This window comes from Mauremys mutica, chromosome 1 (genome assembly GCF_020497125.1).
Source record: "Mauremys mutica isolate MM-2020 ecotype Southern chromosome 1, ASM2049712v1, whole genome shotgun sequence".
In the NCBI taxonomy this organism is placed as follows: domain Eukaryota; kingdom Metazoa; phylum Chordata; order Testudines; family Geoemydidae; genus Mauremys; species Mauremys mutica.
The window spans coordinates 16741807-16761398 of NC_059072.1; the positions used below are offsets into that span (position 1 = coordinate 16741807).

General features: G+C 46.0%; 1 protein-coding gene across 3 annotated transcripts in view; it reads right to left on the reverse strand.

Annotated features, from left to right (window-relative positions):
• The window catches only part of FRMD4A (FERM domain containing 4A), a 314917-nt gene that overhangs the window by 138486 nt on the left and 156839 nt on the right, over positions 1-19592 (reverse strand). The gene's annotated exons all lie outside the window — the stretch shown is intronic.

The window sequence follows — 19592 nt, forward strand, 5'->3', positions numbered from 1 at the left end:
TACGCCCTCACACAGGGATTCGCTAAGGGACAGTCCTGTCGAGAGGGGCTGGAATAGAATGCAAGTGTCACCACTTGGTGAGTTTGTGTCACGGGTATTCCTCTGTGCCTGAATAGGAGTCCGTTCTAGGGATACCTAGGGAGCATTGGCTCTTTAGCTGTAGCAGTTCATGCTTTTAGCTCTGGAAGCTCCTGGTTCAATCCTCAGTGTGTCAACCAAAATGGTGGCCATGACACAAGAGCCTCATATCTGGAACCAGTAATGAAAATCCTTCTTCAAAGGGCCTGGTTCTATGAGAGAATTCACTTCTCAAAAGATTCTGAGCACCCTCAACTTCTGCTGACCTCGTGACGTGACTGAGAGTCAGTGGGAGTTGAGGGTGGTTAGCACTCACCAGACCATGCCTCTGTAGCACTGGAAGTCAAAATCAAGTAGCCATTTAAAGGAAAACAAATGAATTATTATTTGTGTTGCAGTAGCGACTAGAGGCCCCCAGCAGGGATCAGAGCCCCATTGTACTAAGCAACGTACACACGCACAACAAAAAAGTCTCCCAAAGAGATGACAAGTTAAGTATATGAGAAGGGGACACGATAAACAAATGCAGTGCTGCAATGGCGGGTTTGAAAACTAAGGTTCTCTGTTTACATAAAAGTGGGCCCCTTTTGCTAACCTTTGAGTGACTCTGGTTGAGTGTCAGTAGCAAAACCTGAAACCAGGTGACTCACGTCCAGTTTTCAGTGGGCACTACTCTGCTACCAACCTCTGCTCATGATTACTATGCTGGGGCTAGCAGAGCTTAGGAACTCTTAGTGGACATTTACAGAATCTGTAAGGGTGGACAGGATCTCTTGCTGGATCTCTGACTATATCCAGCTGCATTGTAGGGATGATGTATCTATCACTGCTGCCAAACTATCCCGTTCTATAGGTGTGAAGTCAAACCAGAAAATCAATTCCATAGCCTCCCTATGGGATTGTTCCACCCCAGTATTTAAGCAAAGTCTTCTAATTGCAGCAGCTCTTTTACATAAGATTTTCTCCTTGTGGACTAATGAAAATAGTTGGTCGCTGTCCTCTTTACACCCTTCTTTGATTTGTAGACAGATAACATGCCTTCAATTGGTTGTCCTTACTTCAGACTCACCATGCCCAGCTTTCTTATCCTGCTCTGATAATCATAGTTTCCAGAGCTTTTTTATTGAGTAACCTTTAAAAGCACATTTCTGACACTATCACGTTATCTAGGCTTATGACATTAATAAAAAACGTAGCACAGGAGTAGGCAACCTATGGCACCGGCACGCGAGCTGATTTTCAGTGGCACTCACACTACCCGGGTCCTGGCCACTGGTCCAGGGGGCTCTGCATTTTAATTTAATTTTAAATGAAGCTTCTTAAACATTTTAAAAATCTTATTTACTTTACATACAACAATAGTTTAGTTATATATTACAGACTTATAGAAAGAGACCTTCTAAAAACGTTAACATGTATTACTGGCACGCGAAACCTTAAATTAGAGTAAATAAATGAAGACTCAGCACACCACTCCTGAAAGGTTGCTGACCTCTGATGTAGCATCAGGAGATCGGATGTGAGGGATCAAATAAGAAGTACGTCAGCTGTGGTGACACAGTTGCTTATTACGTCCTCTCATTGTTTATGGGTGAGATTGTGTCATCGGGTTTAGGGTCTTGGGAGAAAAGAGCGGAAACAAAGGCATGCTTGCAAACTATCCTTCACAGGAGCATCAAACCCAAATTTACCACTGAGGTTCACCACAGGAGGTGTACATAGCACTCCCAAAGCCATGTGAGGAGACCCTTTTGCATTGTATGCCTTATTCTCCTTGGCAATGTCTAACATTAGTCCTTTCCTCCTAAAATTTCCTACCATAGCAGCGCCAGTGGTGGCAGGAGCTCTAGTGTAGACAAGGCACTGGAAGCCACTAGTGTTTACCACCATGTCACTGTGGTCTTACCTAGACTAGAGCTCCTACTGTTGATAGCACTGGTGGAGCTATGCCAATGTAAGCAATGGTGGGAAATGTGGGTGAAAAAGACTACTGTAGACAAGGCCTGGGGGAGCAAAGTTGTGTTAGCGACAGAAGCATTAAAATATGGTTATGGCCAGTGGCTACTAGCACAGTTTCCCTGACCACTGTTGATATGGATTGTGGCCCTGTCTACACTGCAAATCCTACTGTTTTGGGGGACCCAGTTACAGTACAGCAACTGGCAGGCTTGGTTAACACACTTCACATCAGCTAAATGTTCGAGTCAACAGAGTTATACCAGGGATGAATCTAGGCTGGAGAGATTGAGTGATTTGATCATGGTTGTATAGGAAATATGTGGCAGAGCTGGGAGAACCTTGGTGTCCCAGTGCCTAGCCCTATGCCTTACCCACAGAACCTCTCCCATACCCTCCTGCAGCCCACACTAAACAGAGTCCAGTTATTGCTGCACTCATAGAGCCGTTATCTTATCCTCTGAAACACTTACCTCTGCCATGAAGCCCATAGCTCACTGGCATTGGTGAGGCAAGTGACAGCCTAAGACATCTGCTGGTGTGTTGATGTAATTGTTACCTCATCCTACAACAGTTCATCTGTTTTGTCCACCCGTTACATCCTGGCACCTACAGTAGGGATTACTTGTCTGTACAACGACTAGCACAGTGGGTCTCTGGTCTTTGCCTGTGGTTTTTAGGTCACACCACAACAGAAATAATGAAATAGCAACAGCCATGTTCAGACGTGGTTGTAGCTAAAACAGTTTGTTCCCCACATATGGACAGGGCCCAAGTTACTGGACAGGACGGATGGCCTAGTTGATAAGGAAGTGGACTGGGTCTCCAGGGACCTGACTTCAGTTCCCGACTCAGAACTTCTTATGCCTGATCTTGGCCAAGTCGCTTCGTCTCCCTGCTCCCCTCTGTAAAATGGGGGTGATATTTTCCTACTTCAGAGGGGTGTTGTGAGGATAAAATCCATTAATTATTGTCTGATGCTCAGACACCATGGTTTGAATGCTGACAGCCCCTCCCCCCATGCCTGCCTCAACTAAATGGAACCTCCCTTGGTCCTTTTCCATCCTCCTCCCTGCACAGGGGCACACGCAGCAGTCCTCAGAGTCATATGCAGCCAGCCGGCCGGCGGTGGAGGAGGAGAAAGGCTTTTCTGTTTTCCTACGATTCAGTGACAACTTGACAAAGCACATGCGTGATGACAGCACTGTCTGTGCAGCCACGGCCATTGATGGAGGCCGGGTGAAGCAGGCTCCCCACAATGGCATAGATTGCAGCCCTGAGTTCTGCCCCTGGCACTGCCTGGCAGTTGCCGCTCTGCTGCCACGGAGATATTTGATACGGGAGCAATTATGCTGCCGAGCAGAGAAGCCAGAGGTCAGCCTCAGCGGCCATGCTACCTGCCAGGGTGGAAGCAAGTTTGAGATGTGGTGACATGCCACCGCTCTACACCCTAAGGTGGGGAGTAGAGGGGAGGTCAGCTTTGGTGTTTCACTGGGCAAAGAAAATAAAACGCGTGCTAAATAAATGATCTGATATAGACACACCTGGTCTTGATCCTGCAGGGCACCAAGCGCCTCCTGACTTGCGTGGCAGCAGGCCACAGTCACTAGCGCTACTGCCATTCACCCGTCATCCTCGGGGAGCTCCGCTAATCTGAGTACATGCAAAGTGTTTGCTCATTATTTCCGCAGAGTGGAAGCAGCCGACCGATACAACACATGATGTCGTCCCGTGAGGCGTGCCTCCCTTGCTTGCGCCCAGGTCGCCCGCTCTGCATTCTTCTGACACAACACCCTTGACAAAACGAAAAGGTCCTTCCTGGCCCCTTGCTGTAGTGGGGCAGGAGGGGCAAGGCATGGGGGAGGGGAAGTAGAGGGGTGGAGAGAAGGGAAGTAGAGGGGACACTCTACTTCCAGCACTCCTGCTATTGGGTGGGCCTCTTTAAAAATCTGCTGTATCAGATAAGATGGGCTAACCCTTGTCTTGGCAGATAAGGGAAAAGAACAATAGATGCAGAGATGGCCGTGGCTCCAAGCCAGGTTAGTTAATGGCTCAGCATCCCGGCAGCGGCTTAAGACTGAAGTTAAGCCCTGCTAGTCCTCTCCAAGATTACTTTCCTCAGTCATCCTAAGCCTTGTCACAGCTGCGCAAGGTTATTGGCCTTTTTAGTGCTATGGAATGAGCCCCTTCCTTCCCTGCACAGAGAGCCCTGGAAGGGATGAGCGTCAGTGACGCTGATTCTCGGTGGCAGGAACTCACTGATACTAAGGGGACGGCCCACCTGGCTGGGACCCAGGGCAGGGAAATTCTGGCAGAGACAACTGAAGTCGCAGCCTGGGTCCCCATCTCAAGATAAGACCTGAGTGCTGAAAGTTAACAGTTAAGCCGATTGCAGTTCAGGATGAGAACAGATGAGTCATGACCTCCTTTCGTGTGAGCTACATAGACAAAGAGCTCATTAGCCATGTCCGTGGCACATTTTAATTCATTATTAATTTCTGGACTTAACCTTCCAGAGGATGCTTGTTTTGCATTAATAAAACCTCTGCCGTAGACACACTGAAGAAAAGCAGGCTAGCCCAATGAAGCAGAAGGGTCTGCGGTGCGACTGGGTATTATTGGGACATTAGGACTTCTCTGCATTAAAATATATCGTCCAGACAAGGTCTGCAGGCTGGATCCTGATATCAGTCCCATAGGTGTAAATGGGGAATACTGGAGTTACTTCTGATTTACAACCATGTAAACATGATCAAAATGTGTCCTCAAGTCTGTGCATTAGTGCCCTATGAGGCCAGTATCTGGCACCCCTCCGCATCATCCGGTCTTTGTTTCCTTCCCATCCAGTCTACTCTGCAACCCACACTCTGCCCTGTCCTCAGTTGTCTCCATTTCTGTTCAGTTGATAGCAGCAGCCCCCAGAATCCTTTGTGCTGGCTGCGGTTCTAAGGGCAGTAAAGGATTATGGGAAATATCCAACACACAGCTGCAGCAGGTGGCTGGGCCAAACCTGGGACAGGGCAGGTGAGGAGAAACTCGGCAGCTGGAGCAGCGAGGGCTGCAGGCCAGTGTGTTGGCAAGGGATGCGGTGCCAGTGCTTTCTTCCAGTATTTCCTTCCCCAGGGCGCCCTAGTTGGCTGCTTATTTAGCCTACGTCAAAGGCCGCCTCTACAAAACTGCAAAGTAAGAAACAATAATGCAGTGGAACTTCTTCGTTTTCTAGCACAGGAATCACCGCGGCCCAGATCCTGAGCTGGAGGAAAAGAGAGGGGAGAAGGAATCCTTTCTCCAAGCTGCAGCCTTAGGGCTGGAACTCCCAGATAGCTGGAGCCCACAATGGCAACTGGGCTCCAACTATCTGGGAGGAAAGCTTGGGGGACCCATGTGCTGGTGTTGTGCAGCCCCTTCCTCAGCTGGCATGCCCTGTCCCCACACCCCTGCTGCATGGCGGCATGTGGAGGAGAGCCCTTCAAGAGCTGGATTCCCGCCTGGCCTCCTCAATTCCTGCGTGGTCACATTGCACAGCAGAACTGTCAGGGCTGCACGGCAGGCAGGGCCCTCGGTGCCTGTGAAAGTCAGGGCAGCAGCACCTCTGAATGATACAAGAAGCAGAGCTTTGGTGCATAGATACAGTGGTGATGGGCTCATTAGGAATGGATTGACATCACTGTCTGAATGGGCCCATCAGGTGCTTTTTGACGGGCTAATAGTCTGGATATTGAAACCAGATCTGGCAGCTCTGAACAATTGAGGCTTTCCTGCTGCCCCCTTGGGAAGGAAGGCGAGCAGATGGGTATTCGTTAGAGGCTGCAAACCCAGCCACCCAAACACCCTGCAGCACGCTCTGGGCAATGTCAGAGGGGTATTTATCTGACACGGCATTCAATGCACAGCAGGAGCTCGGCGTTTCTGCCTCAGTAGCGAGGCACAAAAATCAACACAGGGCTGGGGCTGGGTTTCTGCCGCCTAGAAGCAATCAGCTCCCTACGCATTGTGGGTCCTGTGGAACTGCTGCTGGGAGCCAGCTACTGAATGAAGGCAGAGAGCGGATGGCCTACAAGGGTGAATGTGCCACTGTGAATCAGAAGACAGTACTAAGCAGTAGCTTGGCAGGGGTGGGGGACTGGATGATCCAACAGGCCTTTGTCAGCTCCTTGCACTGATTGGTAGCAGTGCAGAGCAACTGGAGACCTCGTATGCTCAACTGGAGTTACGGGTGCTCAGCGTTTCGGAAAAGCAAGTCTCTCGATGTCTATGTGCCAAATCCTAAAGTCTTTGCTCAGACAACATTCCCATTGGGCCAGACCCTGAGGGCTGAGTAAAAATTGAGCAGGGACCTAAGGATTTGGCCCCATGATTGCACAGGAGGCCGTTTTAAATTAAAAACAGGAGGCGATTGCTCCATAATTTGAAATGTCCTGTACCAGCCTCTGAAAGGCCTCTGTTTGCTTTGAAGGGCTGGTGAAAACAACGTATATTTGATCACAGAACTGCCAGCGCAGTCTTGGCTCTATTCACAGAGCTGGCTTGGCTACACCACTTTCCTTTGCAGCACATGAAAAGAATGCAAATTTGGTTGAGAGAGAACCCATCATAATATCCCTGATGTCCGTGGCTGAAGCTGACACATGCTAGTGACAGCCCCGGAGAATTGCATGAATAGATCTTTAGTGCATGGCAAATGCTATCTACATTTTCTTAGGTCCATTTTAAGGAGCATTCAAAAGTAAAAAATTAACAGCGGCCTGCGAGATTCATTCCTCTGTGCGCAGCCCTTATCTGTGGACTGATAATATTATACAGGTGTCTCCTTTTAATTGGACTTGCAGGCAACTCACTGATGTAACAATGGCTGCGGAGGAACATGACAAATAGTAAAAGCAGATTGAAAGAGGAAGAGCAGCTCTCCCCGCACACGCTGAGGAGGAGTGGGGTGTGGGAACACACTCCTTCCCCAGAACAGGACGAGGAGGGATATGCCGTCTAGATGAAGGGAATCTGTGCTCCTCTCTGCTCGCCCTAACTTCAACCCCTGGGAACTCAAGGTCAGTTAAAAGAAGGGGAAGGGACTGCAAAGGCTGAAGTCATTTTTGCTCTACACGTTTCAAAGGGGAACCATTTTACATGTTTAAATGTTTACATGTTGCCACGTGTGTGTGTGTGTGTGGGGGGGGAGAGGATAAATATTTGATAAATGGGAAAACCAAAACAAGAAGCTACAGCTTCCAATTTCATGGGAAATGTGGACATTGCTGGAGGGAAAAAAACATTCCTTCATGAAAGTTTCCGAGTTTGTTAAAAGGCCACTTTTGGATGGAAAAAAAGCGCTTTGCCTGATAAACCGTCAGCCAGTTCTAGTGGTAACACGTGTGTAAGAGCGAGTGTGGTGCTGATAAGAGGTAGCAGCAGCTCCGCAGGCCTAGAGACCAAAGTGCTCTGTCCTCAGAACAGATATTGTTCGGAATGGAGCAGTGCAAACTTCCCCTACCCCAGCAACGTGCCTCGCTCCTGACCTCGAGAAATCTCACCCAACAGCGAGGGAGCAGTATCGTTACCTGCTCAGTCTCATTCACTTTATACCCGCAAATCCGACAGTTTAGCATCTCAGTGGGTACAACTGGAGACTCAGTTAATTGAGCCTGCATTTCTGCAGGCCAGAAGGAGGCCTGGGTTAAAATCAAGGCCTTGAGGTTTTATCTTAGCTTTGGAAATTGGGGAAAGGGTGGTGTGACTAGGGTTGCCAACCCTCCCCAGTTTCTCCGGGAGTCTCTCAGAATCAGGCCCTATATCTTGGAGGCTACTGAAGCCAAACTGGGAGATTTTAGGAGCTAAAACTCCGGTGGCGCAATGGGGCTAAGGCAGGCTCCCTGCCTGCCCTGGCCCCACGCCACTCCTGGAAGCAGCCGGCAAATCCCTGTGGCCCCTGCGGGGGGCAGGGGTCTCTGTGTGCTGCCTATGCCCCGAGCCTTACTCTGCCACTCCCATTGGCTGGGAACTGTGGCCAATGGGAGCTGCAGGGGTGGCACTTACAGGCGCGGCACTTGTGGGCGCAGGCAACACGTGGAGCTCCCTGCCCACCCCTCTAGGGGCCGGACATGGCAGCCACTTCTGGGAGCGGCATGGGGCCATGGCAGGCAGGAAGACTTCCTTAGCCCCACTGCGCTGCCACCTGGGAGCCGCCCGAAGTAAGCGCCTCCCGGCCAGAGCCTGCACCCCACATCCCCTCCTGTACCCCAACCCCCTACCCCAGGCTAGAGCCCCCTCCAGCACCCAAACTCCCTCCCAGAGCTTGCACCCTGCACCCCCTCCTGCAACCCAAGCCCCTGCCCTGTGAAAGTGAGTGAGGGTGGGGGAGAGCGAGCAATGGAGGGAGGGAGGGAGGGAGGGAAGGGGGGTGGAGTGGGCGGGGCCTCAGAGAAGGGGTGGGGCAGAGGCGGGGCCTCAGGGCAGGGGCGGGGAAAGGGTGTTTGGATTTGTGTGATTAGACAGTTGGCAACCCATAGGGGTGACGCTGGCAGACCAGGTGCTTGTTCATGCCAAGGTCCCCACGTCTCAGCTGGACACTGACAACCCAGGGTTGTGAGTTCAATCCTTGAGGGGGCCACTTAGGGATCTGGGGCAAAAATTAGTACTTGGTCCTGCTAGTGAAGGCAGGGAGCTGGACTCGATGACCTTTCTGGGTCCCTTCCAGTTCTATGAGATAGGTATATCTCCATAAACTACATCGCTGGTATCGGTCTGGCTCATCTCTGTGTTAGTCTTGTTAAAGCAAACATTAGGATTAAAAGAATGTGTTTAGTGTTTAGACTTTATTGAATGCTTGGGAGTTGCTCCCTGTATTAATCTCTCTTATAGCATCTGTATCCCATATTCTCAGGTAATATTTAAGCATTTGAATTGTAAGACTCTCTGACTGTGTAAATCACCAGACAGGAGAGAGACATTAAACTAGTGTAACGTCCTGGCCAACAAGAACGCCCCATGGACACCAGACAGACTATTGTGGAACGTTAAAGAGAACAATACATTTTGTTGTTCTGCTCTACCTGGCCTCCCACCCCATGAGGAGGAGACACACCAGTCAATTACTCCCATTAGCTGAGTTCACAGCTCAGAGCACATGAGAGCTGGGAGAGTGGGTGGAAAGGGAATAATAACCGTTAACAAGAAGGAACTGTATCTCTAGGCTGTTTGGACTCTGGGGGGCGAGGCTTTCTAAGCATAAGCAAGAGAACGCCAGCTGCTTAGCCTGGGTTAGCCCTAAAGGATATATAGAGCTTGCTTACTATAGATGCTTCTATTACCTGTTGAAACTTAAGACTGTAGCTCAGTTGTCTACATATGTTTACCTGCTTTAGCCTTGTAAATAACTCATTTCCTTTTGAACAAATCTACCTATACTTTATTATAGGATTGGCTACAAGCATTGTTTTTGGTGTGAGGTCTAAGGTGCACTTGACCTGGAGTAAGAGACTGGTCCTGGAGTAGGAGTAACATGAATATTGCTGTGGTTGGTGGGCCAAGGCAATGTTTCTCAACCTTTTTGATACTGGGGACCAGCTTGTTGCCTTCCTAAATTGTGTCAGGGAGATCTCAGGGACCAAAGACCAGTCATTGAGAAACACTGGTCTAAGGGACCATCTATTACAAAGGCATGCTCACCTGGATGGTGAAATAGACTGGAGTACCCACAGGGACTGTCTGTCTTGTTTAGGCTGTTAAAGTACCTGAGGACTTTATATTTGATTAGTGAAATCCAACCCATTTGGGGTTTGTGCCCTGGTTCTTAACCATCTGCCCTGAGGTTGGTACTCACGGTCTTCAGCCACTGCAAGCAGCTTGACAGCTAAAACAAATGATTTACTCCTGGCACCACTGGTCTGGTTTTGCAAGGTGCTCAGAAAGATGTGGTGGTTATGTGGCTATCCTAATATTAGAGCTATGCTATGTTCAGTGTAATAAGATCTGATCTCACTTACACTAGTGTAACTTCAGAGTAAAGCCATTGGGATGAATCCTCTAAGCCACCTGGCAAACAGGATTTCATTGCAATTTAGAGCAGCCAAAGGGCTGTTCTAACTTACTGTAGCTACAAAGCTATGATACCCGCATGAGGAAATAAGGAAACAAATCAACAGAGCCAGACGTGTACCCAGAAGCCTCCTGCTGCAAGGCAAGCCCAAGAAAGAAACCAACAGAACTCCACTGGCCATCACCTACAGTCCTCAGCTAAAACCTCTCCAATGCATCATCAGGGATCTACAACCCATCCTGGACGATGATCACTCTCTTTCACAGGCCTTGGAAGGCAGGCCAGTCCTCATCCACAGACAGCCCGTCAACCTTAAGCATATTCTCATCAGCAACCACACACCGCACCACAGTAACTCTAACTCAGGTACCAATCCATTCAACAAACCTTGATGCCAACTCTGCCCACATATCTACACCAGCGAAACCATAACAGGACCTAACCAGATCAGCCACAACATCACTGGTTCATTCACCTGCACATCCACCAATGTAATATACACCCATCATGTGCCAACAATGCCCCTCTGCTATGTACATCGGCCAAACTGGACAATCCCTACGGAAAAGGATAAATGGACACAAGGCAGATATTAGGAATGGCAATATACAAAAACCTGTAGGAGAACACTTCAGTCTCCCTGGACACACAATAGCAGATTTAAAAGTAGCCATCCTGCAGCAAAAAAGCTTCAGGACCAGACTTCAAAGAGAAACTGCTGAGCTTCAGTTCATTGCAAATTTGACACCATCAGCTCAGGATTAAACAAAGACTGTGAATGGCTAGCCAACTACAGAACCAGTTTCTCCTCCCTTGGTTTTCACACCTCAACTGCTAGAAGAGACCTCATCCTCCCTGACTGAACTAACCTTGTTATCTCTAGACTGATTCTTGCCTCCATATTTATACCTGCCTCTGGAAATTTCCACTACATGCATCTGACGAAGTGAGTATTCTCCCAAGAAAGCTTATGCTCCAAAACATCTGTCTATAAGGTGCCACAGGACTCTTTGTTGCTTTTTACAAATCCAGACTAACACGGCTACCCCTCTGATACTTGTAGCTACAGTGTCCCTTAGGGGCCATTTAGCTAGAATACATCACGCTCTGGCTCTGACCACTTCCACTCCTGACATATCTCCTCGCTGCCCTCTCCCTGCCTCAGGGCGTGTGAAGGTGGTGAATAGCCAGCCATGCCAAGGCTGGTTTAAAGGATCCTTTGTGCCATGGGAGCATTGCAAAGGGACCTTAGCTAGGGCCAGGGATCTGGCCCATTGACTTCAATAGGGTCACTCCAGATTTACATGAAGGAGAGCTCAGAATCTGACTCAGTAAACCAGATTCATAGAGATTAAGGCCAGAAGGAACTACTAGATCTTCTACCCTGGCCTCCCGTATATCACAAGCCATTCAGTTTCACCCAGTTATCCCTGGATTGAGCCCAATAACTTGTGTTTGACTAAAGCATATCTTCTAGAAAGGCATCCATGCTTGACTTGAAGACGTCAAGATATGGCGAACCCACCACTTTTCCATTGGCAATTACACTCTGTAATCAAGTCATTTCTCAATCTTCTTTCTGATAAATGAAACAGATTAAGCTCTTTACATTTCTCAGGGTAATTTCTCCAGTCCCTGAATAATGTTTGTGGCTCTCTCATTTTTCAACAGTCTTTATAAAATGTGGACTCCAGAAGCGTATATAACATTCCAATAGTGGTCTCATCAATGCCATATACAGAGGTAAAATCAACTCCGTCCTCCGACTCCTGTTTATACACTCAAGATCATATTAGCCCTTTTTACCACAGCATCACACTAGAAGCTCATGTTGTGTTGTTTGTCCACTATGAGACCCCTAGATCCTTTGCAGAATCACTGCTTTCCAGGATACAGTGCCCCCTTCTGTAAGTAAAAAGTGTGTATGGAAAAATCAGAGATGGGCCGGAGTCAAACAGTTCAGATCAGGATCTGAACTTTCCCTGGACTTCACAAAAGGGGTTTGGATCTGATTTGTGTTTTGTCCCATGACAGAGAAGCGGCTGGATTCTCCACTTTGTTACCTCAGTTTTATGCTGGTGTTTTTCCATTGGAATGTGGGTGGAGAATCAGGCCCAAAGTTTGCATCTGAGTCTGGACTAAAATTTCCCAAAAGCTGCAGTCTGAGCAGATCCATGTGACGATGGCTGTGCCTGTCTCTAAACAAATTTCTAACGCTGATAGAATGATCAAAAGAGACACAAAACACCAAATGGATGGATCAAATGGACCAAAAAACAGCAGGATCCAAAATCCTGCTAACCATCCTAGTGGAGACTGATTTTAGATTGTCCTAAATGAAAGCCCCCATCATGAGTGCATATTTCCCCAAAAGCAAGGGCTCAGATATCACAGAGTTGGACTCGCCCATCCATTATGGACTTAGCAACCACTGCATGGACCCTCTATCACCCTTTGACTCCCTAAACAGGTTTAGCCGCTGCTGGAAGAACTTCAAAGTTAACCCATCAGCCTGTTTGAACTCATCTGATTCTATGAGTGGGTTCAACTTCCCAAGTATTAGGTGGGTCACTGCTTGTAAAACACCTCTCCAGTTGTTCACCTGAGATGCAAGAAATTTGCAGTCTGGGAGTGCTGTGCAATTGATCCTTCATATACTAGGGAGCTGAGGCAGAAGAGAGGAAGCAATTTGCAGTAAGACAAAATACAGAATGTATCCAAAGCAACACTGACAGGCTCATGAGCTAACAACTTCCAGGGCTCCTTGGCTGGAGGAAGGCTCCCTGTTCCTCTAGATCTTGGAGAGTGTTACAGAACAGAAGGAAATGAGAAAAATGGGAGTTCCACTCCCCCCCCACTCCCCATTTCTCTAATGAAGTGGACCTGCGCCTGTTTACTGTAAAAACGGTGTGGCTGTTTATACGGCATTATAGGCATAATGATCATCAAAACCATAAACGCTATGTCCATGTAGCGTGGTGATGAGTGCATTAAAAATGCCTATAGATAGAAATGCAAATAGAACACAGGACCTTTGTGCTTCCAGCATACAGGCTAAAGGAACACATTATTCAGAGAAAGGGCTTTTATCTACTAAAAGTCAGCAGCGCACACATATACCCACATGCATTAGTCAGTACATTACACTCCGATTGCTTATGTACTATAATTTTTCTTGCTTCCATAGCCCTTGTGCATGAAATACAGAAATCCTTCATCGAGGGGCCATTTAGCTGTCAGTCATTCACCATTCTTTCCTTGTCATATTGGTTCTACCAACGGCAGAGGCACCCAATTGTTTAACCCACTTTGTGCACTTAGAATTAAAAAAAAAATAAGTCGATCAGGACAAATGTTTTGTAAATACTAAATCACAGTCCTTTCAGCTATCTTTGCATCTCAATGCAATGTAACAACATTGTACAAATCCACTCATGCTGAAGATTTGAGGCCTTAGGGTCTGGAGCTTTGAAATTCCCCTTATGGGCTAGATTTGCCATTCGTTAATTCCATATTAATGTGTTAACCTACGGAGTGTGCATAATCAAAACAGGCTGAGATGTATTTGTGTGAAAAAATATTCATCAAAATGCAAGATGTCTGCAGAGGGAAGATCTTTTTTTTTTATCGCGGAACAGTCGAACTATGTCACTGTTGTGGACAAATGATGGAGGTATTATTCACACTGGTACAGGCAGCGCCTCTTTCAGCGAGTCAGTGTTTGACTCTGAAACCTCTGGCCCCAATTTACATAGGAAAATGAAACAATTTGCCTCCAGCAACCTCCTCAAAAATAGAGTGTGTGTGTGTGTATGTGTGTGTGTGTAATTGACTTCTTTCTTGAAAAATCAGCAACTGCAGGATGTGTGTAACCATTAAGATTTATTAAGGCCAGAAAAAAAAGACACAGAATGCCCGATATTTAGAAAAACAAACTTCGGAGAAAGGACTGGATATACCACACTGACAATGCATCTTAAAATAAACCCCAGGTAACTGACTTGTGGAGTTATGCTAATAATGAATATTTAACAGCTTCAAAAATCTTGATGGTCATTAACTAATTCTTCTTTGCAGTAACGCTGACAAGGAGGTAAGTATTATTTTAGCTAGAGAAACCGAGGCTCAAGTCTGTGCGTTGAATCAGTGTCGGTGCCAAGACTAAGACTCAGCACTGCTTGACTCCCACACCAGAGCTCAACTTTCCTAGGTCACCTTAGTTCTGTGTTTCCAGCAAGGGGTTCAGGTAACGCATAAAGCACAAGAGCAAAGCCATTGTGGTTTGCGCAATCCCCCGGGCAGGTCAGAGGTGGGATAACCGACCTGAAGTGCAAAATCCTTTCCTCCATGCAAGACACAGCTCTGCAATACAAGACACAGCTCCACAACGTTCCCCCCTTCCCTCTTTTCTTCCCCTTCAAATTCCTCTCTTTTCCTCTCCGACCCACCTACTTCCCACCTCTCTTTTTGGAACTTGCTGCTGGAGCAACTCCACTGCAAACACCTCTGGGAGTAGCTCAGCTTTCCCAGCGTTGCTGAGGGCTTGGGATAGAAGGAGAAGCTGCTTCTTGTGACTGGTGCATTGTCACACTGCGTTTATTCACAGGCCTGAAGCCCGAAGCAAATTAAGTGGCTACTTAGAGCACCACATCCTGTGTGGGACTCTGCAAACCCTGGGCCACCTTTCTGGCAGTGAGATCTGAAGAGGAAAGGACATTTTGCCAGGCACACACAGACTGATTTCCCATCTCGCAGGAGCCTGCGCAACTACGCGTGCTGGGGGCCCCATGAGTCATAGATGTGATGCTACTTCTGAGAAGGCTCTGTGTGGACTGGGATAATTCACTGGGCTGCCCTTTCCCTTAAATTGCTTCAGGGCAGGGTATTTTTTGTGTAAATGGCTTAGACAGCGAAGTTCTAATTCACACATGCACACACGTCTCATTTCAACCTCTGCTCCCTGAATTCATACCACTCACTGGATTGCTAATATTTCTAAAGAACCCCACGCTAACATCTCCTTGCTCTGATCCTCTGTTCTCATGCAGACCTTTCCTCCTTTTCTGCAGCCCTTTCCACTGGATCTGGATCTTCAGCAGAGCCAAGCTGCACATCCCCCAAAGTCTCCAAAATAGTGGGTTGCACAGCTGCACAGCTGCACGGATTCTGAAGGGATCTGGCTGGCTATAGACTCTATCACAGATTACAAGTAGGAGCACAGGGATGACCCTGTTCTTTTTTGGGTGATGTGATAAAGAAAGCGTGGAAGTCCTAATGCCAACTGATGTAAAAATTGCTTTTGCAGTGCATCCCAAAAGTAACTGTCAGCTCAGCTAATCAGCTGTGTAAATGCCAGTGAAGCAAGTTAAAAAGTTGCCCCAAGCCAACCTGAGCGTACAACTTTATTATTGGTCTTTATTTAGACTTGCTAGGATTGGCATGTGGGAGCTTGCACCTTGCCATTGTTTCTCTTTGCCCAGCCTCTCCCCTTTGAAAAGCAGGTCTCGTCTAGAACAGCAAGAAACGTTCATTGTGAAACCCAGCATCACCTCAAACTCACCCCGTTCTTTTCACTGCAGTCTTGAAACCCAGCCCTGGTTTGCTGATTGGTTTTGCTAAGCTTCTAAGTGAACCCACGCCATGTTTTCAGCAAATCTCCTCTCCCCTCCGTGGCAGGATGAGTGGTTTTGACAGACACCACGTAATGCAGATTCAGATGATTTTGATTAAGAAAAACCAGCCCACACATGATAGTTTTGGCTGAGTTTTGCTTTGAATTTCCAAGGAACTTGGAGGTATGAATCCAGAAAGACTGATACACTCACCTTTGTGAAATGAAACAATCCAGTGTCATATAATCGCAGGCCCATCAAAACAGAAAAACCAACTCCAAAGCCCACGGCTACTTTTTCTCTTCAGATCTGCACTCTGGAGCTCCTAGCCACATTCAAGATCTATTGCATACCCTCCACCTCATTCTGCACAGAGAGCTCTCCGGGACGTCTATGGAATTTCCACATGCAAATGAGAGCTGAATACACAGCATGCCGGCAGTTCTGAGAAGAGATCCACACGAGGGCAGACAGACATTGCCCTAGTTTGGAGAATAACAGCTTCATGTAAAAAGAATAGGAGTACTTGTGGCACCTTAACAAATTTATTTGAGCATAAGCTTTTGTGGGCTACAGCCCACTTCATCAGATGCACAGACTGGAACATACAGCAAGAAGATATTTATACATACAGAGAACATGAAAAGGTGGAAGTAGCCATATCAACTGTAAGAGGCCAATCAATTGAGATGAGCTATCATCAGCAGGAGAAAAAAAAACAACTTTTGAAGTGATAATCGAGATGACCCATAGAAGGTGTGAGGATACTTAACATGGGGAAACAGATTCAATTAGCTTCATGTAAGTTAGAGAGAGGAGCTTTGTTACAAAGCAATAATATACAGCTAAAGTCATTCCTCCCTTTAAGCTACCCATCTCATTTGATCTTCTAAGCCACACAAAGTTGGCCATGTTTAGTACTTGGATAGGAGACTGCTTGGAAATAATACGTTATGTGACCAGAATCGATAGAGAGAAAGGATATTCTCAAGAATCTGAGCCCAAATTAGCTTGCGGTGTCTGTTTTCAACAAACCTAGCTTGAATTTCAATCTGGAAACAAAACCCAACCAGGTGACCTGTCATGGATGGTTTCATGTTTTGTAACAAAAGTTTTCCACAGTTCCAGGTACATGATATAGTTCAGTCTCACTCAGGACCTAAAGCCCTTTCTGGCTATGCCCTAAAAATACAGTGTAACCCACAGGCAGAGACCTCAGTACAACACATTCTTGACAGTAACATTGGCAGGCAGAGTTTGGGTCTCTGTCCTCCTCTACTGGCTAGACCACATAAAGAGGTATACAAGTCTACTACTGCCTCAAGGCTAACGGCTTGGGTCCCTTTGGTCAAGCAGTAGAGCCTGGCACTGCTAGAATCAGAGATTCAGTCCCTACAGATGACTCTTCCCGGGGTGTCATTACAAATACAGACTATTTACAACTCGTCGTCTCTTTCACCTAGTTTGTTTCTATTCTTCATTCCTTTACTACAGCAGTAGCACTACAGTAGAACCTCAGAGTTACGAACACCTCAGGAATGGAGGTTGTTTGTAATTCTGAACAAAACATTATGGTTGTTCTTTCAAAAATTTACAGTCAAACATTAACTTAATACACCTTTGAAACTTTACTATGCAGAAGAAAAATGCTGCTTTCCCTTCATGTTGTTAGTAGTTTACGTTTAACACGGTACTGTACTGTATTTGCTTCTTTTTTTTTTGTCTCTGCTGCTGCCTGGTTGTGTACTTCCAGTTCCAAATGAGGTGTGTGGTGTTGTAACCCTGAGGTTCTAGTGTATCTAGTATCAGAAGGAATGAATACAGCCCTGGCTTAGTCCACTGGGGAATAGGGCCTTGATTCACTTCTCACACTGGTATAACTCTACTGACTTTAATGGAGCTACACCTGATTTACACCAGCATAGTGAAAGAAAAATCAGACCCCCAGACTGCACGCTCCCACGCATTAACATTTTTAGGTGCCAGGTGCGTACTCTAGCCATTTTTTAAAACCACGCCTTTAAAAAGCCAACCAGGTAAAATTCTCTGATTATGGCTGAGCTGACACTCAAAGACATGCAACCTGTGGAATTCACTGCTGCAACACACGGAGAAAAAACACAGTGCCTGGATTTTTTTTTAAAGAAACATAATTTTATCACAGTTAATAACATTTTGTAATCAATTTAAGCGAACTAAGATTATGATGAGAATAACCCAATCTATTTCTTCAGGTCATGGAACTGATTACTGGTGTGAGTCACATGGGATTTTTCACCTTCCTCTGAACATTTGGCATAGCTAGTGATGGATACAGGGTACTGGGTTAGATGGACCAATAGACTTACACAGAGCAGCAAAGCTTATGATCCTATTCGGCTAGGACCTAGTGCTAAAGTAAGATAAGTAAAAATGGCTCAAGGAGTAAAGTTCAGATCTGGATTTCAAATGTCCCAAATTTCAGAATTTTTGGATACAAGTTTTTGGTGCAGGCTCTTATCTAAATCAAATAAAAACATAGTAGCACACAATAGTTCTTTGGAACATACTGTGGTCTGTAGTTAAAATGACCCAGGTTAAAAAAACACTTTTAAAACGTGACAAATTTCTAAAAGTCATTGGTATTCCAGACGGACGACCTAAAATATTCTTGGTAGAACAGTCTTCACATTTACTTGCTTTAGGGTTTCTGAAGATACATACAATTACCAAGAGGTTAGTCAATTGCTGCAAGAAAATCAATTGTCTTTTAAAACCATCCAACTGAATCATGCATGGCAAATCAAACTTTGAGCATCAAGTTAGTTTCGGAGCCAACTTCACTTGGCAGGAATACATTGACACACATTCTCCGAACATGGCACAGTAGATGCAAGTAACCAACTGCCAAATGTAAAAATTTTGCTTTCTCTTGCATCTGTTGGAGTTTTGCAGCACAGGTAGATTTTTGTTTTGTTTTGTTTTTTAATTAAATCTATGCCGACAAGGTCACCAACAATAAGAGGTCAGCATTGTTATTTTGAAATATTCCATCATAATTCTATCAGCCATTAAAGAAAGGGTTGCTTAGGGCAAATAATTGAATTGGACAGCTCACACAACCCATTTATCTCTTTGTGAACCTCCGAAGCTCTCCAGTTCATTCAGTTTCAAATCAATTGTAGAAATGTCCATCTCCCTTCATCCCAGGCTAAAGAAATTACTACTTGGAAATGCTCTTGATCTCTTATCGCTGATGGGAAAACAAAAAAAATCATTTTTTCAAGAGATATTACTCTGGCTCCATTTTTATATTATTATATTTACTTTTAACAATGTAGCCTGCATACAGATGTTCATTTCTGTCTCAAATCAAAGCCACCTCTTCATTGCTGGATATGCTCAAATAGGAATGGTATATTCATTTTGGTAGCATGTACAGGTAGGTTTCCTAAAGCCATTAAAACCATTTACAAAAACATGTATCTACATGACCAGTTTATGTGCAAAGATAAACTGGTTCAAGTACATTTAATGGCAATAAATATAAAAGTCAATAAAATCAATAGCAGCATCAGGTCTAATGTGTAGAATTACATCCTCCCATTATATCTCACCATTTGGATACGATTTGTGAGTGCAGCGAGACTAATTAAATTGAATAATTAGAGTTACAGACTGATGTGCTGAGATTCAGCAGCTCCAGCGGAAACCCCACTGTAGCTTAACAGACACAAAACCTCATATATATTATTATTATTATTAATTATTTGTATGGTGATAGTACCTAGGAGCCCCAGTCATGGACCAGGACCCCATTGTGCTAGGTGCTGTACAAATACAGGACAAAAAGCGAGTCCCTGTGACAACTGTCTAAGCATTCTAAACATGCACTGCTTCATATGTATACTAATTATTAGTTGAATTATTTGCTA